The sequence below is a fragment of the Mesoplodon mirus genome (assembly GCF_964341445.2).
Source record: "Mesoplodon mirus genome assembly, chromosome: 3".
In the NCBI taxonomy this organism is placed as follows: Eukaryota; Metazoa; Chordata; class Mammalia; order Artiodactyla; family Ziphiidae; genus Mesoplodon; species Mesoplodon mirus.
Genome location: NC_138978.1, coordinates 190666149 through 190690615, shown reverse-complemented (window position 1 = coordinate 190690615; position 24467 = coordinate 190666149). Strand labels below are relative to the sequence as shown.

At 40.3% G+C, this 24467-nt stretch overlaps 1 long non-coding RNA gene across 3 annotated transcripts in view; it reads left to right on the top strand.

Annotated features, from left to right (window-relative positions):
• Positions 1-20567, top strand: part of LOC309800329 — a 116191-nt gene extending 95624 nt beyond the window's left edge. For all 3 annotated transcript variants that reach the window (XR_014293440.1, XR_014293441.1, XR_014293442.1), the window contains one exon: positions 20451-20567. This is a non-coding gene — a long non-coding RNA (uncharacterized lncRNA). The remainder of the gene's footprint in view (positions 1-20450) is intronic.
• The last annotated feature ends 3900 nt before the right edge of the window (positions 20568-24467 follow it).

Here is a 24467-nt window from a genome sequence, read left to right as displayed (position 1 = left end):
ATAACTTCTGTTTAATATTAAGGTAGAGGTTTCAAAGTCTATTCTTACAGGACCCGGCGGGAACTATAAATCAAAAAAGTAGGAAGAGTGGGAAGCTCTAAGATAACCAGAGCTGTGGGGGACCATGGGGATCTGGAAACTGCATTCCCATGGGTCAAACAAATTACTTCTGAGAGCTTAATGTGGTTTTTGAGGTGCTTGTGGCTATCTTGTCTTAAAGCATGGGTCACATTTGATTAGGAGAGCAGAGAAGGTCAATTCTAAGACCGGGACCAACTGTAAGCAAAGTGGGTCCCAGTCTTAGAATTGACCTAGACATCCTATAATACACAGTCCATCCCCTCTAGGAGAATTATCTAGTCCGAAATGTCAGTAGTGCCAAGGTTGAGAAACCCTGCTCTAGATGAATGTGCGTGGTGGGAAACAGGGAAAGAGAAGACGTTATATCCTGCAATTTACTGTCAAATGCTTCAGCATAGAAAGTGCTAGTTAATTTAATCTATAAGGTCGACATTTCAGATACCGTAGTCAGGAATACGCACGTTAGGAGTGGTTAGTCGGTGTATGAAAGTCTCTAAACAGAAGCCCCAGGGCCAGAGGCCCAGGCAGGCAGAGAGCTTCACTGTCTTTATTTCAATTAATATCAGTTGCCTTATTAATTTTTATAGTTGATGTTAGCTATTATTTTATAATCCATGAAATGAGGGCTGATCAGTCTAGAAACGTTGTACAGGCATGGCAGCTCGGGCACAAACAAGGCACAGAGATCCCACTGACCACACGCTGTGGATGACACGCTGGGCTCAGGTTTCTAAACCTGACCTGGGCTCAGTTGTTAGGCAGAGGATACTGTTGCTCAAGCCTGACCAGGTGAGTTGCATCCTGCCATTAGAAGAGTGTAGAGGGGGCTTCCCTGGTGGCGCAGTGGTTGAGAGTCCGCCTGCCGATGCAGGGGACACGGGTTCGTGCCCCGGTCTGGGAGGATCCCACATGCCGCAGAGCGGCTGGGCCCGTGAGCCATGGCCGCTGAGCCTGTGCGTCCGAAGCCTGTGCTCTGCAACGGGAGAGGCCACAACAGTGAGAGGCCCGTATACCGCAAAAAAAAAAAAAAAAAAAAAGGGAGTGTAGAGTGTGGGGAAAGTGGGAAGATGCTGGTCAAAGGGTACAGCCTTCCAGTTATAAGACGAATAAGTTCTGAGGACCTAGTGTACAGCATGGTGATTGTAGTTAACAATACCCTATTATAAACTTGTAAGTTGCTAAGAGAGTAGATCTTAAATGTTCTCACCCAAAAAAAGAAATGGTAATTATATGATGTGAGGGAGGTATTTGCTAACACGATGGTGGTAACCATTTTGTAATATATAAATGTATCCAATCAACCTGTTGTACACCTTAAATTTACACAGTGTTGCCTGTCAGTTATATCTCAGTAAAGCCGGGGAAAGAAAGAATGGTGTAGAATCTGCTTTAGGTAAATTTTCTATACAGAATGCTGTTGGAACACGAGAAAGGATAGAGAGATGGGCCTCCACCAGGCTTACAGAACAGGTGGCATGGTTGTTTTAGGGTCACATCACTGTTTGCATCGGTGGCAGAGGCAGCTTTTTCAGTCTTGCTTTCATTTTGGTGTAACTCTGAGTGACAGAGGGAGAGAAGACCTATAGCTTTAACTCCCTCTAGCCATTGGTTTCTACTGAAAACTACCAAAAAGAATCCATGGTGCGTTAACAATGCGTTTAGGTTGTTTTAGCGGAGTCAGCTTACAGGAAACCTTGAGAGTGAGGCCCAAGAATGTGCTCAAGCCAGGAACTTGATGTGATGGGAAGTTGCACATAGGGGATAATTAATTACTAATGTCTAAAATGAAGAAGGGGAAAAATTGATGGTAAGAAAACCAGTGGGAAAGCTCTTAAAGTCATGACATGAGGTGTCAGGTGATGAGACTTAAGATTCTGTTGGAATCAGCAGCAATTGAGAAGAGACAAAATCAGTGAGACACATCAAGGCATGAATAATAACAATAGCTAAAATGTGTAGTTCTCTGTTCTTTAGTTACCGTGCTTACCCCTTTTCATGCATTATGTTCCTTAAACCTCGGAACAGCTCTAGAATTCTAGACATTATCGTTACCCCCATTTTTAGGTGAGAAAAGTCAAGCACAAGAGTTTCAGTGACTTCCTTAGGGTTACAGCATTAGTAAGTGATGGGCCAGAGCATTTGGGATCAGCACAGGTTTGCCAGGGGAGCCTCGTGTGCTGGTGCCAGGTTCCAAAATGGGTCTGTAGGAGTGGAGCCAGTTTCCACAGGGAAGGGAAGAGGGTACATGTGGGCTCACAGACCTGAGAGGGCAGAAGGTAGTAGGAGTTGTTGGCTCATGGAAGATCTGCCAGAGGACCCGTCAAAACTGAGCCAGAATAGACACAGCCCAAGTGATAATTCCACGAAGTTAAAGTGTCCGGTGTTCCTGGATCTGCCTGGGTTTCTTGAGTAGATTTATTTAACTTTCAGTGCTTCAGTAATTCTAGATTGCAACTGCTGATGAATTTTGGTTTACGAGTTAGACCCTTTGTACTCCAAAGACTTGTGTCAAGAAAACATTTAGTCATGATTCTTAAACATGCATATGTGATATTCATACCTACTAAGAGGCAGCATTTACTAAAACCAGGGTATGGCTTTCTACCAATTGTAACCCCAGACCATTTGGGTTAACTAGAACTCATAGTTTCTAGATTATTGTCTTGATAGCTTCTATTCCTTGATTTAATGCCCGACCTCACAAACTCAGAGGGAGAGTCTATCTTCCTTAGAATTTTAGGAAAGACAACAGAAGGTTAATCTATAATCTCTCTATATTTATAGATTAAATTACTTAATCTGTAGATCCTTGCAAATTCAGAATGGAGAAATGGGGTAAACCACTCCATCCCACCTTTCATCCTCAGGTCCAAGCACTGAAAAGCCAGTGGATATTCTCAGGGATCCTTCCTGTATTGTCTTGGAGACTTTGGTAGACATTTTACAAAGAACACTTTATTATGTTTTTCTCACGAATGACCCCCTCTTCTTTTCACTTCCCTAGCAACCTACACTTCTTTAAAAGACTTGATCCATGCAGTACCTTTTTGAAGCTTATTTTTCTTGGCGGGAGTAGAAGCTTCTTGAAGCTAGGGAACTTGTTCACAGTGTATATGTCTGACATATTGCAGGAACTGAGAATTGAAACAAATTCCAGTCCCTGTGTTAAATGATACTGGGACCATGCAAAATGTATTATTTTTGTTTCATTCCAGGAAGCTAAGACCACAGGCCAACTAAAATGGTTATCGTATGAACACAAATAGCTTGCTCCTCAAACTGCTTCGGAAACAGCTTGCTTATCAGCCCTCATCTCGAGAGCTCACTTTACTGTGGCCACCAATCCCAAGTGACTCTGTGCTTAATTCTACCCAATCCCAACTGCTTCTCTGCTTTTCAAAATGACCTTGAAATCTTTTGGCGCGGGTCCTGTAACCCTATAAGTAACCGTCCTTAATTTTCTCCCTTTGGTGATTCTAAGATTTTGTCAAGGTAGTGTTCTTACTTGGTACAGTAAATTTAGGAAAATTATCTTCTTTGGATCAGTAAGTGTTTTTGGTTGTCTTCATGGGGGCTTTCAATGGAGCTAACAAATCTTTATTAAATGGGCAAGAAATAACTATTGACATTTCCACTTAATAGATGTGCATGCTAAAGCTCAGAAAAGTGAAGTACTTAATTAAAGTAGGTAGACTGGGGGTTCCAATTCATTCAGTATTTCTGCAAAGCACTATTTGCACATGGCACTTCTGAGTTTTCTTTCTTCCATCAAGGCTGCCTTGAAGTTGTTTGAACCTGATTCAGCCTAGGTTACTGGGGGGAAAAGAAAGAGGATGAAGTGTGATTGTACCCTGTGCATTGTCTTGACCACCTCCTTTCGGGGGAGGACCTAGACTTGGGGTGTGCCTGTTCTAGCAGTTTGTATGGGAAACATGAGCTATTGAAGAGCTCACGTGTCCAACGAGAATATGTAACTTAGACAACGATGAAGCGGGGGTGGAGTGAAGCCTCTCGTGAACACTTTCTCAGCTGGGGTGATCTTGCTCCCAAGGGGTGAAAACAGATTCTTGGGGGATCAAGAAAATCTCAGATGTTTCAGGTCTGTGGCCCCATAAAAGGCCATAGTACATAACCAGGTATGGTGTATCTGAGGTATTAAAATTTCACGGGGAGGGGACAATTAGGAAAAAAAAATCTAAAGGGGGGTGATAAAAAAAGGTTGAGAAACACACCTCTAGTGATAGTTTCTTCTAGATGGCCATGATTCAAAACCCCTCACATGCAGTTCAAAGCTCATACTGGATCTGGTGCAGCCACTCGTGGACTCACAAAAGGCATTTAGTTGTTTAAAAATAAGCAACATGATTTAAAGAGGCAGTCTTAGGTAGAAAGAAAGAAAAGTACATATGGTGGCTGGGATCTCTTAGTACCTCCGTAGGTTTGGTTCTGTATGTTATCAATTCAGAAACTAAAGTGTGTGTGTGTGTGTGTGTGACAGAGAGAGAGACAGAGAGACAGAGACAGAGACCAACTTTTCTGAGACAGAGGGCTCTGAAAACTTAGGGTCCCCTGACATGAAATTCACTTGGTTAAGAGATTGTGGGGATCTAGCATCACTTTGGCAAATTGCATAGCAAGCTACAAATGAAGCAAGTCATTAGAGACCACAGTTTCCTTGCCCTGATATTTACTGTCCTCTATCACATTAGCAAGATGTACCAGTCAAAACTAATCAGTCACAGCTGCTGGAAAGCAAATAATTAACATGTCTCATTATATTATTCATCCTCTCAGCTCACAGAGAGTGGATAATGGGGTCTCTGTGTGCTACTTGACTGTTTGCATTTAATTTGAATTGTAATCAGAAAATTCTCAAGAATTCTTAATACATTAGATGGCAGAAGATACTAGCCTGAACTTATTGACACAGGATCTACTCATTTTTTGTAAATAATCAGAGTTTCCAGGAAATATTAGGTAATAAAATAGATACTGTCTACATAAACATATTTACTAAAATAGAATTATCATGAAAATTGGTCCTTCGAACACTTTGACATTGTGTAGGTGTGATATCAGAGAGAAGACTTAGTCCAGAATGTAATGAAGACCATAGTAATCTGGGTTTTAATGAGGTTATCTTGCTTCTTCTACAGTGCTAGATGTAGATTATTGTTGTAAGCAATGTAAACTAATAGGCCGATGCTTGTCACTCTTCAGTTTGCAGACTAACAATTCACTGTGTTTCATGCCTTTCAGGTGACAGTACTGAATGATCGCACTCCTCTAGGCATCTGTGTGCTCCCATTTACAGAAAACAGAACGGGAGCAATAACAAAAGATGTGTGTTTGTGGACATTTACTGAGGGCTTGTAATAGGCTGGTCAGTTTATGAGATACTTCACATATGTTATTGAGAGTAATATAATCTTCATAGCAACTCTGTGAAGTCACTTTTATCCACAGATACTACTTTTATTTTGTTTTAGGGTAATTTTAGGTTCACAGCAAAATTGAGAGGAAGGTACAGAGATTTCCCATATGCCCCCTGTGCCCACACACGCACAGCCTCCACCATTATCAGCATGCCCCACCAGATGGTACATCTGTTACAGCTGGTGAACCTACACTGACACATCAGAATCACCCAGAGCCTGCAGTTGACGTTACAGTTCACTGTTGGTGTTATACATTCTGTGGATTTGGGTGCTGTGTGATAGGATAATGCCACATGTCGTTGTACAGAGTATTTCCAGTGTCCTAGAAATCCCCTGTGCTCTGCCTGTTCATCCCTCCCTCTTCCCCCAACCCCTGGCAACCACTAATCTTTTTACTGTCTCCATAGTTTTATCTTTTCCAAAATGTAATATAGTTGGAATCATACAGTATAAAGCGTTTTCAGATTGGCTTCTTTCACTTAGTCACATGCACTTAAGGTTCCTCCATGTCTTTTCATGGCTTGAGAGCTCATTTCTTTTTTTTTTTTTGCGGTACACGGGCCTCTCACTGTTGTGGCCTCTCCCGTTGCGGAACACAGGCTCCGGACGTGCAGGCTCAGTGGCCATGGCTCACGGGCCCAGCCGCTCCGCGGCATGTGGGATCCTCCCGGACCGGGGCATGAACCCGCGTCCCCTACATCGGCAGGCAGACTCTCAACTACTGCGCCACCAGGGAAGCCCGAGAGCTCATTTCTTTTTAGCCCTGAGTAATGTTCCATCGTGTGGATGTACCACAGTTTACCCGTTCACCTACTGAAGGACATGTTGATTGCTTCCAAGTTTTGGTAGTTACGAATAAAGCTGCTATAAACATCTGTGTGCAGGTTTTTGTATGGACATACGTTTTCACTAATACTGCTTTTAATCCCTAACCTTTCTCCTCATCAGCCCTACTTCATGCATTTTGCAGTTGCATTTTTGGACCATTGCATTGTTGAGAAATTTGCAAAATGACCAACTGAGTGTATATTAAAAACTATTCTTAGTATGCATTATTTATTTATTTATTGTAGGCTCCGATTAGATAGAACCTCCCAAGAACTTATTTTAAAATATATACTTTGTATATTATAATATATATTAAAATAACGTGTTAGGGATTGACAAGTGTTGTGAAGAATAATAAGGTTCAGTGGAAGAGAAAGAGGTGGTGATGATATAATAATGTTAGTTTGTGTAGAGTGATCAGAGAATGTCTCCCCAAGGCATTTGAGCGGAGAACTGAACTGAGAGTGTTCCAGGCCCAGCGGTTAGCCAGTGAAGATGCCTTGGGGTAGAGGGAGAAGAGGATGATGAGTTCATAGAAGAGCAGAGAGACCCCATGTCTGGAGTAGAGGGAAGGGTGATGGGTTTTTGCTGGTGGTGTTAGAGCAGTGGAGAATGGTAGCAGGAAGATTAGTTAGGCTTGATGGTGAGGTATCGGTGGATCTGTTAGTCTTTGGCAAGGATTTGGGGCATTTTCCTTGAGTGCTATTGAAATCACTGGAGAATTTTGAAGAGTGACATAATCTTATTTTTAAAAGAATACTCAGGTGTGTGTGTGTATGTGTGTGTGTGTGTGTGTGTTGGGGAAAGTGATGGAAATGGAGAGGTAGAAACTCTAAGGCCAGCTAAGGGTCTACTGCAATAGTCCAGACACAGTGTGCCAGTGGCTTGGTCAAAGTAGTGGCTCGACAGGACTCGGTATAGTTCAAAGGCAGAGATGACCAGATTGACTGATGCATTGTATGTGGACTGTGATGGGAAGAGCAGAGTTCAGGAAGGTTCCAAGGGTTGGGGCCTAAATTTATGGCCCATGAATTGCATTGATGATGGTTGCTGTGGGCACTCAGAGGTGAGAGAGTGTTCTAACCCGGGATGATTATGAGGACTTTGGGAAAACATGGTGGGATGTGAACAGGGAGGGAGGAACAGGGTTTGTTTAAAGCCGAGAGGAAGGGGGCAGGAATTGTAGGCCAGTGAAACAAACCTGAAACACGGACAAGTTGAGAACTGGGAAAAGGCGGTGGTGTTTCCTGAGGGGAGGGAATTGGGGAGGTATAGGGTTTGGAGGAAGACCAAGAATTAATTTTTGGAACTATTAGTTTTGAAATGTCTTATTAGACACCCTGACTATTTCGAGGTCCCTTAATATTTCATCCTCCTTCGTGTGTGATCGTTCTTTGTCTGTAGGAAGCAATAAACTGGGAACAGATGGTGTGGTACTCAGAGCACTTTACAGTCTCTTCGTCTTCATCTTCTTCAGTTAGGTTTCACTTGCAGATGATTTCACCAATTCCAGATCCAGTTAGGAGGTTTTAAAAAAAAAACACTTTTCTCTCTCACAGTGATTTAGTTGACAATAATTATTTTATTCCATGTTGAACTTTTTAACTGCCTAGTTGTTTTTCAGAATTATCACTAGTTGTGATATTTAGAAACCTTTGTGTAATATTTATCATTATTTATTGCAGAGTTCTGGTTCATTAGGTTTTCTATTAATGTGATTTACTGTTTTTTTCCCCTGAAAATTTATGTCACTTCATTAAAACCATGAAGCACCCTTAACCCCATCCACTTCTTACTTCTGGAGACCATTGCAGAGGGCCTTCCCATTGCTCTCAGATGATCTAGATACTGGAATGGAGATTGGCTTTTAATAAAGAATACATTTCCTAAAACCATGACATCAAAAAACAGATAATAAAATTTTGTCCGTCTGAGGAAGTCCTAGATGTGGATTCCTACAACGAGAAATTTAACATTGAAGATTAAACTAAGTTACGGTTTTTCCACTTCTAGCTGTGTGGCTTAGAGCAAATGACTTAACACTTCTCAGGACTCTAAAGTCTGTCTTATCTGCTAAACAATAAAGGTAATAATGGAACCAAATTCATAAGTTTATGTGAGAGTTAAAGGAGATAATCCACATGAAGTGATTTGCGTAGCACCCGGCACATAGTAGTATGTAATACTAAATTATTATTAATAATAATAAATAAATAATAATAATAATAATAATAATAAATAAATAATAATAATAAAGTATTATTATTATTATTACTGTTATTGTTGTTACTATAATCATCATCACCAAAGATAAAATACCATATCAAATGTGCTTTTAGCATTTATGCCTTTCAACCCACTGATGTGGTCTCTGGTGGATATAAAGGTGGAAAACATATTTAGTTCCCTCCAAAAATTTATACTCTAGTTGCAGAAATAAGAGTACTATTCTTGAAAAGAATATGATAATAAAAATTTTAAGAAGTAGTTCAAGAAAGATAAAAATTACGGCAAAATGGCACAAGATTTATGGCCCATGGATTTCATTGATAATGGTTGCTGTGGGCATTCAGAGGTGAGAGACAGATGGCTTTCTAGCCAGGGGTGATCATGAAGGACTTTGGGAAAACATAGTGGGATTTAAACTGGATATTGAGGGAGGCACAGGATTTATTTAAAGCCAAGAGAAAAGAGGCAGATATTTCACGCCGGTGAAATCTAACGGAAAAGTGCGGAACTGAGAAGACCCAAGTGTGTTTATGGAAACGGTATTTATAAGAGAGCTATGATTTCAGTCAAAGTAAAGCAGATTTTTCTGATGAGTTGTTTGCTAAAGTTCTATTGGCAAAATAAAGTATAAAAACTAGAAAGCGAAGGGAATAGATATAACTATAAGACATAAACTTGAATTAAAATTTTCCATGCTAAAGACAAAAAGTTTGGAAAATTTCAGTTAAGAGTGATTCTAAGTGCTCCTTATTAGAGACCCCTTTATTTATTTTTCTAACAGCATAAACATTATGCTTGGGTTTTCAAGACAGCCTTTGAGTAGGAAAAGTCTGTGCTTGCAAATAAAAATCTTTTAAGGTCTTTGGCATCACTACAAGTTTCAGGTCTTTATTTTGGAACTCAAAAGCCAAGACTTTGACCATTTGCTTTTTGTGCTCTTTCTGCTTCCTTGAGCTGCTGCTGTTTGCTGCTGACAAAATAGGAGAACATGAAAGTAAAAATGTGTTTTTAAAAAGTGAGATGCAGTTGACATATAACATTATATTAGTTTCAGGTGTACAATATAAAGATTTGATATTTGTTTATATCATGAAATGATCACCACAGTAAGTCTACTTAACATCCATCACCACATGTAGGGACAAAATTTTTTTTTCTTGTGATGAGAACTTATAAGATTTATTCTCTTAGCAGCTTTCAAATATACTGTAAAGTATTGTTAACCATAGTCACCATACTGTACATTACATCCCCGTGACTTCCTCATTTTATACCTGGAAGTTTATACCTTTTGACCCCTTCACCCCTCTCACCCATCCCCCCCACGCACAGATGAAAAATCTTGGTTAATATCTCATATATTATTTTTCTCCTACAAATGCTACCTACTAATGAAGGTCAGATCAACTGAAATACAAGAACAATAACAGAAAAGATAAAATAACTGGTGATATTTAATGCAAGCAATACATTTCCATATTTTGAACCTGTAAAATCAGGTGTACATATTTTAATGATTAGAAGTTTTGTGCAAAAGGATCACGTGTTTGAAGACTATCACTTTATTTTCTATTTCTATCATTTTTATTGAAGTATAGCTGACACACAATATTATATTAATTTCAGGTAAACAGCATAGTGATTCTACATTTATATCTACTACAAATTGATCATAACAGTAAGTCTGGTAACCATCTGTCACCATACAAAGTTATTACAATATTATTGACTATATTCCCTATGCTGTACCTTAGACCCTCATGACTTATTTATTTTAAAACTGGAAGTTTGTACTTTTTAATCCCTTTACCTGTTTCACCCAACTTCCCACACCCGCCCCTCTGGCAGCCACCAGTTTGCCCTCTGTATCTGAGTCTGTTTCTGTTTTGTTTGGTTTTTTAGACTCCACATATAAGTGAAATTATATGGTATTTGTCTTTCTCTATCTGACTTACTTCTCTTGGCATAATACCCTCTAGGTTCATCTATGTCTCAAATGGCAAGATATCTTTCTTTTTTATGGCTGAGTTATATTCCATTGTTTTTATATATACCAAATCTTCTTTATCCACTTTTAAGCACTTAGGTTGCTTCCATATCTTGGCTACTGTAAATAGTCCTGCAGTGAACATAAGAGTGCATTTATCTTTTCAAATTAGTCTTTTCGTTTTCTTTGGGTAAATACCCAGAAGTGGAATTGCTGGATCATATGGCAGTTTTTTTTTTAATTTTTTGAGGAATCTCCATACTGTTTTCCATAGAGGCTACACCAATTTACATTCCCACCAGCAGTGCAGGAGGATTCTCTTTTATCCACATGCTCGTCAATACTTGTTATTTGTTGTTATTTGTTTTTTTGATAATAGCCATCCTGACAGGTGTAAAGTGATATCTCATTATGGTTTTGATTTGCATTTCCCTGACGATTAGTGATGTTGAGCATCTTTTCATGTGTCTTTTGGCCATCTTCATGTCTTCTTTGGAAAAATGTCTATTCATATCCTCTGCCTATTTTGTAATCAGATTGTTTACTGTTTTTTTTATACTGAGTTGTGTGAGTTCTTTGTATATTTTGGATATTAACCCTTTACCAAATACATCATTTGCCAGTATCTTCTCCCATTCAGAAGGTTGCCTTTTCATTTTATTGATGAGTCCCTTCATGGCGCAAAAGCATTTTGGTTTGATGTAGTCCCATTTTTAAATTTTTGCTTTTGTTTCCTTTGCCTGAGGAGACAGATCCCAACAAAATATTTCCAAGACTGATATCAAAGAGCTACTGCCAGTGTTTTCTTCTCGGAGTTTTATGGTTTCAGGTCTTGAAATCAAGGCTGTAATCCATTTTTAGTTTATGTTTGTATGTGATGTAAGAAAGTGGTCCAGTTTCATTCTTTTGCATGTAGCTTTTCAGTTTTCCCACCACCATTTATTGAAGAGACTGTCTTTTCCCCCACTGTGTATTCTTGGCTCCTTTGTCATACATTAGTTAACCATATATACATGGGTTTATTTCTGGGCTCCCTATTCTGTTGTTTCCATTGATCTATGTTTCTGTTTTTGTGCCAGTATCATACAGTTTTGATTACTATACTTTTGTGGTATAGTTTGAAATCAGAGACCATGATACCTCGAGCTTTTTTCTTCTTTCTTAAAATTTCTTTGGCTATTCAGGGTCTGCTGTTCAGTACAAAATTTTGAATTATTTGTTCCAATTCCGTGAAAAATGCCATTGGTATTTTGATAGGTATTCCATTGAGTCTTTAGATTGCTTGGGGACATCTTAACGATATTAATGCTTCTAATTCACTAGTACAATATATCTTTCCATTTGTTTGTGTTGTTTTCACTTTCTTTTATCAGTGTTTTACAGTTCCCAGAGTATAGCTCTTTCACCTTCTTGGCTCAGTTTATTCCTAGGTATTTTTTTCTTTCTTATGAAATAGTACACGGGATTGTTTTCTTCATTTCTCTTTCTGATAGTTTTGTTATTAGTGTATAGAATTGCAACAGATTTATGTATATTTATTTTGGTCCTGCCACTTTACTAACTTATTTATTAGTTCTAATAGGTTTTTGCTGGAGTCTCTGGGTGTTTTCTGGATATAGTATCACGTCATCTGCAAATAGTCGCAGTTGTACTTCTTCCTTTCCAATCTGAATGCCTGTTACCTCTTTTCTTTTCCGACTGCTGTGGTTAGGACTTCCCATGCAATGTTGAATCACAGTGGGCATCCTCATCTAGTTCCCGATCTTAGAGGAAATGCTTCCAACCTCTCACCATTGGGTATGATGCTAGCTGTAGGAGTGTTGTATGTGGGTTTTATTATGTTGAGATATGTTCCTTCTATGCCTGACTTGTTAGGAGTGTTTTTAAAAATCATGAATGGGCGTTGAATTTTGTCAAATGCTTCTTCTGCGTCTATTGATATAATCATATGATTTTTAGTTTTCGTTTTGTTGATGTGGTGTATTACATTGACTGATTTGCAGATGTTGAATCATCCTTACATCCCTGGAATGAATCTCACTTGATCATGGTGAATAATCCTTTTAATATATTGTTGACTTTGGCATGCTAGTATTTTCTTGAGGATTTTTGCATCTGTGTTCCTCAGAGATTTTCACCTGTAATTTTTTCTTTCTTGTAGCTTCCTGGATTTGGATGACTGTTTTCTTCACCAGGTTAGGACAGTTTTCAGCCATTATCTTCAGATAGGTCTTCTGTCATTGTTTCTTTTTCTCTTCTCCCTCTGCGACCCCTATCATGTGAATGTTAGCACACTTGATGTTGTCCTAGAGGGCCCTTAAACTATCCTCATTTTTTTGGATTCTTTTTTTTTTCTTTTGCTGTTCCAGTTGGTTAATTTCCATTACCCTGTCTTCCAGATTGCTGATCTGTTCTTCTGCATCCTCAAATCTGCTGATGATTCCCTGTAGTATGTTTTTCATTTCAGCTATTGTATTCTTCAGCTCTGATTGGTTTTTTATATTTTCTGTCTCTTTGCTGAAGTTCTCACTGAGTTCATCCATTCTTCTCCAAAGTTCAATGAGTATCTTTATGAATATTTCTTTGGACTCTTTACCTGGTAAATTTTGTATCTCCGTTTCATTTAGTTCCTTTTCTGAGGTTTTGTCTTGTTCTTTTGTTTGGAAGGTATTACTTTGTCTCCTCATTTTGCCTAACTCTTTGTGTTTGTTTCTATGTATTAAGCATGTGAGGTATATATCTTCCAGTCTTTAAAGAGTAGCCTTATGTAGAAGGTGTCTTGCGGGACGCAGTGGCACAATCCCCCCTGGTCACCAGAGCCAGGTGCTCCAGGTTTATCTCCTGTGTGGACTGTGTGTGCCCTTTTGCTGTGTTTGGGCTGTGATTGCTGCAGGCATGCTGGTGGGCAGGGCTGGCCCTCAGGCCAGCTGGCTGAGAGGTCTGCACGCAACTGCTGTGGGCATGCTGATGTGTGGGGCTGGCCCCCAGTGTGACTGGCCCTGAGGCCTTGCTGTGGCTGTTGTGAACATGCTGTGGCTGGGGGCTGGCCCCCTGGAGCAAGAACTGCTTTAGAGGGGCCACTGATGCTGACACAGGGCACTTGCCAAGGCGGAGGGGGGGGTGCTGGGAGCTGCTTTGGAAGGGCCAGCTGGGATGGGCCTGGTAGCAGGGCTGGTCCTCAGGAGAACACCGGGGTGGGTGCATGGTTTTAGCTGAGATGATGGCAAGTGACAGAAGTGGCACCTGCCAGTGCCAGGCCAGGTAGGTAGAAAGAGAGCACAACAAAATGGCACACGCCAGCGCTTCTGTCCCTGAAGAAAGTTTTACCAGATCCCTGTCCCTCCAGCACAGGCCCTAATATTAGTCAACAAATCTCCTTCTCACATAACCCAGGCACTTTCCAAGTTGCTTCCTCTGTGCTGAGACGCAGTGAGAGTGAGTCTGTGCACGAGCCCTTCACGAGCGGAGTCTCGGTTTCCCACAGCTCTCTGGCTCTCCCAGATGTAAGTCCCACTGGCTTTCAAGGTCTGACGTTATGGGGCTCATCTTCCCTGTGCAGGTCCCCTGAGTTGGGGAGCCCAGTGTGAGGCACAGACCCCTTGCTCCTCGGGGCATCCGTGGTTGTGATGTCCCTCCTGCCTGTGGGCCACTGCACCGGGGGTGTGGCTTGTGACAAGACTGCATCTCTTCCCTTTCTTCCTGTCTCCATGTGGGCTTTTCTTTATATCCTTAGTTGTAGTAAATGTGTCCTGCTAGTCTTCAGGCTGTTCTCAGAGAGAGTTGTTGTATGTGTGGTTGTAGTTTGGTGTGTCCCTGGGGAGAGGTGAGCTCAGGATCCTCCTGTTCTGCCATCTTGATCCACCAGGCATGAAGACTGTCCCTTTAAAGGGATGACAAATTATTAACCTTTGACTGGCCTTTTAATTAGAAGTGTATGAGGTAAATAAATGGATAAAGGGCATTGCTTGTGCAAGAAGCCACACAGTGGAGAAATAGCACCTAGGTTTAAGGGGCTTATAAGCAGTGTGTAATGGCTGGACCTGTGCGGGTCCAGGGGGGTAGAGAGAGAGAGCACGCGAGGGCCAGTGAAGGGCGAGATGAGAGCGGTTTGCACGGTCAGAGCTCCGAAGAGACATGTGTCGTGGTGGAGGTGGTGAGGAGTTACTGAAGAACCGGATCGCATTGGGTAGACAATGTTTTTGGCGAGAATCACCTCAGAGAGGAGGGTGTTTCCATCATTCAGAAGAGAACCGTGGTAATCCAAGCAAGAGGTGGGAATGGAAACCATAACTAAGGCAGTCACGGTGGAAAACTGAAGACAGCTTCACGAGACGTTTAAAGTAGAACGGATGAGACTCGATTCGTACTGGTCTCAGGGGCAGGAGAGGAATGAGTCGTGGATGACCTCCGGGGTTCCAGCTAAGGTGACAGAATAGCATCACTTACCAAGCAAATACTTATATGTTAAATGTGTCAGACTTTTTGCCAGGCTCTCCGACGGGTTGTAGGCACACAAAGGTAACTGAGAATTTAGTGGAAGAGGTAGACAAGTGAACGTACAAATATATTACAGTTGGTAAGTGACACCATTCATCCTCATAAAGAGTCCAGGAGAAAAAGAAAGCAGAGATGAATTATAAGGAGGAAAAGTGGCGTTCAGTTTATAGACACAGAAAAGATCAGGAGGGCTCTGGAACCACGAGTGGGAACTGGAAGTTATACAGAGAGGCAGTCAGGGTGAGAGGGACAAGAATCAGACTTGGAATCAGAAAGACCTGGGCTTGGATTGCTGCCTGGCTCCATCAGTTGTTAGGTTTATGACTTCAGGTAAGTAACAGTTTCGTCATCTGAAAAATGGGATTCAGATCACCCACTTTTCACAGTTACTGAACATGGGTGATGATAATGTATTACATCTTTAGTGCAATAACTGACCAAGAGGGTGAGTGTACATGGGGGTTCTGAAGTGTGGTGGCATTGCACAGTTCCTGTCTGGAGTTCAGGTGGCGATCTCAGACGGGGGGTAGATGATTGGTGATGCTGCAGTGGGTGGGAGACTGCTCCAGAGAAGTCTAGCAAGCAAGGAGGGCCCTGATGATTTCTGAACATCGTCCTGTTTTCTGAACGGGTACTCATTTCAAAAAATTCAGATTATTCAGTTCAGTTTATCTGAAGAATTTCCTTGTCTTTGGAAAGATAGGGAATTACTGAAGACAGTAATATCTTTTAAAATTAAGTCTTCATGGTTTTTTTTTCTTAGAATGTGCACCAGAGTGCACATATCAATAACTGTTGCATATTGCATAGAAAGAACTTTCTAACTTGTCTGTGTTCAGGATAATGACTGTGACCATCCTTACAATATAATTTGAATGATGACAATATCTCTTTTGAGATTTATTAAGAAAATCAGTCATTACTCAGTCACAAAAGAGTCTCCTCAATTTCAGAGGCTAATTTTAAGCATGTGACTGAAAGAAGTTGCAATTTTGGTCTTTAATCAGCAAAATCTCATTTGATTTATGGGAAGAGCGGTTATTTCAGAGTCAGAAAGTTCTTAGTTTTAGTCCTGGCTTGGTTTCTTGGTTCCTTGAGTGAACTTGGACAAGTTTTTAATCTCTCTGAAGCTTAGTTTTCTCAAGGTTAAAATGTAGTTAATAATAACTTCTTTGCACATTTATTGTGAGACTTCAATGAGATAAGAAATGCAAAATGACTATCACAGTGCCTGGCACCTAGTAGCTTCCAAGTTTTTTTTTTCTGGAAACAGAACCTCAGTATCTTTTTTCTTTTTCCTCTTCTCAAAGAATAAGCATTGATGACACTTTTCACCAAAGCTTTAAGCTAATAGTAACATTCATCTGTGGCAACTCTAGAAACAAACTGCCACACTGAGACATAAAAACGGAGCTAGCACATACGGTCCAAGTTTAGAATTAGTTACTTGGGATGTAACTTGTGTATAAATCACCAAAGGGCTGGGGTGCTATCAGACAGCCTTACAGCATGAAAGCAGACTATATTTACCTTCACTGTCTTTTATCATGCTTCTCACTAGCAAAGGCCTGTGAGAAAGAACGCAGTTACCGTTGCTGCCAGAAAAACACATCTAAGTGTCTAATAATATAGCTAAATACATTATTAATTAGAAGCAGCAAGATGAGCTGTAATCCTGTCAAGAAGTTAAATTATCCAGTAGGTTTTCCCACCTCTTTCTGTATACCATTCCTTTTACAGGATAAGTTTCAAACTAAGTATGTTTATAGATCTGGCAGATCCCTTTCTTGTATTGAAAAGTTTCCTTTCCTTATTAAGAATGGAAGCTCTCTAATGAAGGGTGTTTATCGTTATAAGCACTGCTTATTTACTATCATAGCACTTCTGCATGCGGCTTATTTCTTCATTTCCCCCTCCTCCCTTCTAGCAATTGTCATCTAAGGCCACTGCTCCCTGCGTTTACAATACAGCTTCTTCTGTTTCCCCGATGTATTTCATTTTATTTTTCTCTTGTATCCCATCTACAGATTCCCTCCATTTTGATTCTCACATGCTGTTATTCTCTAAAATCCCAAGCTCTGTCTTAATAACTACCTTTTTAGGCTCACGGTGACCTGCCAGGTATAGTGGTCTGGGAGTCTGAATCCATCAACTCACTTACTTCACCCCGTACCTCTGCAAGGCATTTCCTATTACCACCTGCTACTGGATTTCTGTTCGCATGCGAGAACCTCACCACTCAACCACCGGCCCATGTGCTCTTTGGGTCTCACTACTCTCCTTCTCACATATCAGGGATAAAAATTCATCCTGATAGGACTGTTTTGAGGCTCAAGTAAAATAGTGGATATCAATATTTTTCCTGAACTCTGAAGACTTTATTGATTTTTTTAAACATCTTTATTGGAGTATAATTGCTTTACAATGGTGTATTAGTTTCTGCTGTATAACAAAGTGTATCAGCTATACATATACATATGTTCCCATATCTCTTCCCTCTTGCGTCTCCCTCCTTCCCACCCTCCCTATCCCACCCCTCTAGGTGGTCACAAAGCACCAAGCTGATCTCCCTGTGCTATGTGGCTGCTTCCCACTAGCTGTCTGTTTTACATTTGGTAGTGTATATATGTCCATGCCACGCTCTCACTTTGTCACAGCTTACCCTTCCCCCTCCCCATATCCTCAAGTCCATTCTCTAGTAGGTCTGTTTCTTTATTCCCGTCTTGCCCCTAGGTTCTTCATGACCTTTTTTTTTTTCCCCTTAGATTCCATATATATGTGTTAGCATACGGTATTTGTTTTTCTCTTTCTGACTTACTTCACTCTGTATGACAGACTCTAGGTCCATCCACCTCACTACAAATAATTCAATTTCATTTCTTTTTATGGCTGAGTAATATTCCATTGTATGTATGTGCCACATCTTCTTTATCCATTCATCCGATGATGAACACTTAGGTTGCTTCCATCTCCTGGCTATTGTAAATAGAGCTTCAGTGAACATTTTGGTACATGACTCTTTTTGAATTATGGTTTTCTCAGGGTATATGCCCAGTAGTGGGATTGCTGGGTCATATGGTAGTTCTATTTGTAGTTTTTTAAGGAACCTCCATACCGTTCTCCATAGCGGCTGTACCAATTTACATTCCCACCAGCAGTGCAAGAGTGTTCCCTTTTCTCCACACCCTCTCCAGCATTTATTGTTTCTAGATTTTTTGATGATGGCCATTCTGACCGGTGTGAGATGATATCTCATTGTAGTTTTTATTTGCATTTCTCTAATGATTAATGATGTTGAGCATTCTTTCATATGTTTGTTGGCAATCTGTATATCTTCTTTGGAGAAATGTCTGTTTAGGTCTTCTGCCCATTTGTGGATTGGGTTGTTTGTTTTTTTGTTATTGAGCTTCATGAGCTGCTTATAAGTTTTGGAGATTAATCCTTTGTCAGTTGCTTCATTTGCAAATATTTTCTCCCATTCTGAGGGTTGTCTTTTGGTCTTGTTTATGGTTTCCTTTGCTGTGCAAAAGCTTTGAAGTTTCATTAGGTCCCATTTGTTTATTTTTGTTTTTATTTCCATATCTCTAGGAGGTGGGTCAAAAAGGATCTTGCTGTGATTTATGTTACAGAGTGTTCTGCCTATGTTTTCCTCTAAGAGTTTGATAGTTTCTGGCCTTACATTTAGGTCTTTAATCCATTTTGAGCTTATTTTTGTGTATGGTGTTAGGGAGTGTTCTAATCTCGTACTTTTACATGTCCCTGTCCAGTTTTCCCAGCACCACTTATTGAAGAGGCTGTCTTTTCTCCACTGTATATTCTTGCCTCCTTTATCAAAGATAAGGTGACCATATGTGCGTGGGTTTATCTCTGGGCTTTCTATCCTGTTCCATTGATCTATCTTTCTGTTTTTGTGCCAGTACCATACTGTCTTGATTACTGTAGCTTTGTAGTATAGTCTGAAGTCAGGGAGCCTGATTCCTCCAGCTCCATTTTTCGTTCTCAAGATTGCTTTAGCTATTTGGGGTCTTTCGTGTTTCCATACAAATTGTGAAATTTTTTGTTCTAGTTCTGTGAAAAATTCCAGTGGTAGTTTGATAGGGATTGCATTGAATCTGTAGATTGCTTTGGATAGTAGAGTCATTTTCACAATGTTGATTCTTCCAATCCAAGAACATGGTACATCTCTCCATCTATTTGTATCATCTTTAATTTCTTTCATCAGTGTCTTATAACTTTCTACATACAGGTCTTTTGTCTCCTTAGGTAGGTTTATTCCTAGACATTTTATTCTTTTTGTTGCAGTGGTAATTGGCAGTGTTTTCTTAATTTCATTTTCAGATTTTTCATCATTAGTGTATAGGAATGCCAGCGCTTTCTGTGCATTAATTTTGTATCCTGCTACTTTACCAAATTCATTGATGCAAAAATCCTCAACAAAATACTAGCAAACAGAGTCCAACAGCACATTAAAAGGACCATACACCGTGATCAAGTGGGGTTTATTCCAGGAATGCAAGGATTCTTCAATATATGCAAATCAAGCAACATGATACACCATATTAAAAATTGAAGGAGAAAAAACATATGATCATCTCAATAGATTCAGAGAAAGCTTTTGACAAAATCCAACACCCATTTATGATAAAAACCCTGCAGAAAGTAGGCATAGAGGGAACTTTCCTCAACATAATAAAGGCCATATATGACAAACCCACAGCCAGCATCATCCTCAATGGTGAAAAACTGAAACCATTTCCACTAAGATCAGGAACAAGACAAGGTTGCCCACTCTCACCACTCTTATTCAACATAGTTTTAGAAGTTTTAGCCATAGCAATCAGAGAAGAAAAAGCAATAGAAGGAATCCAAATTGAAAAAGAAGTAAAGCTGTCATTGTTTGTAGATGACATGATACTATACATAGAGAATCCCAAAGATGCTACCAGAAAACTACTAGGACTTTATTGATTTTTGAAAATGAGTTATTCTTTCTAAGACATTGTGCCCATAAAGTGTTAAAATTTGAAAATGCCACTGGTCAAATCCTTTCTATAAACACATTTCTTTATAATTAGATAAAGGATCTAAGCCCTCAGTGACTGGTTCCTAATTTAAGCGAAACTGACCGTGACAGTGGTAGGTGCCAGATGTTGGGTGGTGTCTTCAGAAAGTGGCAAATGCTGCTGCATGTATGGCTGATAGATTTTTTAAAAATGACCTCAGATGAGAAAGATGCTGCGTGTGAAAATAACTAAAATACCCTCATCATTTCCTCCTTTATTTTCTCTAAAGTTTTTGGCCGTTGATTCTAGATTCTTTCAGCACTTTCTTTCTTTGGCTTTTCGTGTTTCTAATGACATTTTCACTCTCTGCCCACACCTTTCCTCCAGGCTCTCAATCTGAAGATTTAGCCATTAGTACTCACTGGCCATGGCCATGGCCATGGTCCTGAGCCTGGACCTCCTGCTCACTTTCCATCCAGGACAGCGGTGACAGCATGGGATGCTGCACGGTAAGTACCATGACCTCCAACCTCTCGACAGGCTTGGTTCCTCTCCTGTCTCCCCCTGCATCATTTTCATAAACGTAAGCTGACTACTCAATATGTGTGTTTCAGTTCCTGGAGTCAACGATGTATTTGCTAACTAAAGAGAGGAGGTTTCATTTTATTTCTGGAACTTGGGCATCATTACATCAATCAGTTGCCTGGTAATTCTTCTTTCTAGCAGAAACCCAAGCATCAGCGATGTTTTAAACCAATCTGTACGAGCTTATTAGCAGCAGTAACTAGCGGTAGCTGTAATAGTGACCGTTTCCATATTAAAACAGTCTGTGTAGGTAATAGCACTTTACATTTGAATATGTATTTTACTATATTAGGTTATTGTGCATTTCCTTGCCATTTAGCTTGTTTGTGGGAGGCTGTACTTATCGTGGTTAAGGTATGAGAGTCAGAAAAATCTTGGTTGTAGCCAAGAGGCACTGAAAAAGTTATTTAACTTTGCAAAGCCTTGGAGTCCCAGCCTTGGTGAGGGCTGTCGGGAGGGGGGACCACGTGAACTTTGCAGAGAAGCTCCCCTGACAGCTGTCTCCAGCTGTCCCCATCCTGCCTCTGCTGCTCTCTATCGTATTGGTTTCTCTTCCTTTCTTTGTAGCACTTGTCGTAATCTGATGTGACGTTGTTTATTTGGTTACTGTTTTGTCACACAAGACAGGGCAGCTCCGTGAGGGCAGCCATGTCTTCTGCTAGGTTTGTTGTTGCATCTCTGGTTCTCACCTGAGAACCAGGTTGGCATTCAGAAGGTGCTCTGAGACTACTTGTTGAACGAATGAATAACGTATTCAAACACTTAGCACAATACCCACAGAGGAAAACGCAGTAAACCATCATTATCGTTACTGCAAATGTCATGATGAGCTTACGGCAAGAATTTGAGTCATTCGTATGTTATTTTTTTTCTCTAAGGTTTGATTGAGTGCTTTGGGTTTCTACCCTCTGTTTTGCAGTTTCCCTGTAAGATCTTCTGTGGTCAGTGACTCAGCCATGCTAACCGCTCCCAGATCTACATCTCTGCCTCTCTCTGGAGTCCCCAGCACGGCATGTAGACACTCACACACAGCAGGCCTCCCAGTCCTGCTCACCTTCCTGGGCTGCCTCTCTCTGCTCATGGCATCTGTACCTGCCCTGATGCTCAAATTAGAAGCTTTGCATCAGCCTTGATCTCTTCCTTTTTCCCCTTATCTGACCAATTCACAGTTTCTCCCTCAGAACTGTCTCTCTTTTCCTCACTGGCCTAGCTCTGACTATCGTTGCCTCTCATTTGGACTTTTATGGCCCCTGATAGTATGATTAAATTTCATTGACCGCAGTACAGACCCTGCTGTGCGTTTAAATGTACGGCAGCCAATGAGGAAGATGCCACTGTTATTGTTGGCATCATTTTACAGATGAAGAGAAAACAAGGTTCAGAGAAGTGAAGCAGTTTCTTAAATTCTCAAAGCTGCTGTTGGATTTGAGCTTAGATCTGATTTCAGAGCCTCCACCACCTTTTACATCTTCCTAATTGCTGCACAATTTCCCTTCTTGAGCCCTTGTTTCAATCCACACTGCCTTCTCCTTTCCTCTGAATGATCTGTTACTTACTCTTCAAGAATCATCTTACACAGCATCTCTTCTCCTCTTTCCTAGGTCTCCAGGGTAGAAGTAGACGCTTCTGCTGGGATTCCACAGCACTCTGTACACACGTCAACCTTGGCCATTACTATTTTGTATTTTAATTATCAGCTCACACATCCTTGAGAGAAGAAACCTCTAATTAATGTTCATATTTACAGTATCTGTACTCAGCTGGGTAGGTTTTTATTAAAGGAATGCTTCTATAAATACTGTTCATTGGGGAATTTAATACTTGCTCTTTTATTTTTATAGGAATGCTATTCATTTTTTTCTACTAAAATGTAAACTTAGCAGTTGGGAATAACTGCTTTTTTAAAAAAAATCATTCAACGTCTGTTTCTTCAGTGGGAAATAGTATTTCAAAATAGCCTGAACAGGCATAGTTTTTTTTTTTTCTGTATACTTTATTTTATTTTTATTTTTTATTGAGGTATAGTTGATTTACTATATTATATTAGTTTTCAGGTGTACAACATAGGGATTCAAAATTTTTATAGATTATACTCCATTTGAAGTTATCTTAAAATATTGGCAGTATTCTCTGTGCTGTTCAATATATCCTTATAGCTTACTATTTATATATAGTAGCTCATACCTCTTAGTGCTTGCTTTTTAAGCTAACCCCTCCTTCCCCTTTTGGGTTCCTGTTATCAGCATAGGGAGACTTCACTGAGCACTCCACTTCCATTTGTCCCCCGGTCCCCACTCCTGTTTGGTGTGTGGTGACCTCTATTTACTCTAACCTTTGTTCTCTCGGCCTCGTTTTCCGTGGCACCCCATATGCCTGTGCTCTGCTTTCCCCATGTTTTGCTTTCTGCGGAGCAACAGGTAATGTGTCAGCACTAGTGTAAAGCTTGAGTTCAGATGCTGTTTTTCATCTTTGATGACCATGATGGAAATTTCAGGTCCTAGATATGGGAAAGATATTTTGGGGCAGTGGGATCTTATGATTTTCTTCAAATCACACCCCATTATGTCTTTGAAGAGAGCTTCTTGCATATCTTTTCTGTAATTATCCTTCCAAAATTGGTAAAGAGTCCTTTGCAGTTGCCAAAACTGTGGTGTGTCTGATAACTTATAAACAGGAAAGTGCTTGTCTCTGCCAAAATGCTTGCATCTGAATTGTCCAAATCTCTGTCGCTATCTCTCTTTGGAGAAGATAAGACTTTATTTTTATGAGGAAACAATGAAGGCTTATCTTGTACATCTCCAGAATTTGAAAATCTATATCTAAAAATGGGGGAAAAATCATTAACACATCCAGGTTCTGATATCAGAACTCTAACAATATGTTTTTAATTTATTAATCTGAAAATATAAGGATAAAACAAATATCATGTAAAAATGTGTTAACGTGGGGCTTCCCTGGTGGCGCAGTGGTTGAGAGTCCGCCTGCTGATGCAGAGGACGCGGGTTCGTGCCCCGGTCCGAGAAGATCCCACATGCCGGGGAGCGGCTGGGCCCGTGAGCCATGGCCGCTGGGCCTGCACGTCCGGAGCCTGTGCTCCGCAACGGGAGAGGCCACAGCAGTGAGAAGCCTGCGTACCGCAAAAAAAAAAAAAAAAAAAAGTGTTAATGTGAATATATCCTTGTAGCCATTTGATAAATACAATTTTTGAATTGTTTTAATAAAATGACATATTTATTAATTTTTAATAATCCTAAGAAAAACAAACAGGATTTAAGATCGTAAGTTAAAATAATCTGAAAACTAATTTAACTGTCAGTCACATGAAACACATACTTCCACATACAGTTCTTGAACAGATCGCACTTTAAGTTTAAATTCTCTGTTCCTAAGTAAAAAAATTTAGAACTCCCTCCATTGGTGTTAACCACAGAATAGTTCATTATCCACTTTCCCATGAACACATCAATTTTTGGAGGAATTCCTCTTCAAAATGAGTCCAAGCTTGAAGGAAACGACGAATACATTAGTGATGGGGTGTAAAAGCACACCGCATGTGGCTCATTCCATCAGCTAGCCCCATTTCTTTATTTTATAGGTGAAGAAACTGAGGCCTATTGGTACTAGAGGTACAGAGAGAGACATGAGGTGCGTGAATAAGCGCTAATCCAGTTGCTTGGTCCAAAGCTTTTTGTTTCTTGTCGCCCTGTGGCACCTTGCTTCCCCAACATGAGGTGAACGTGCTCTGAGGGCTGGGCAGAGGGATTGTATTTGGAAGGTGAAATCAGTACATAAGCAAAACTGAAATTTCTAGACTTATCC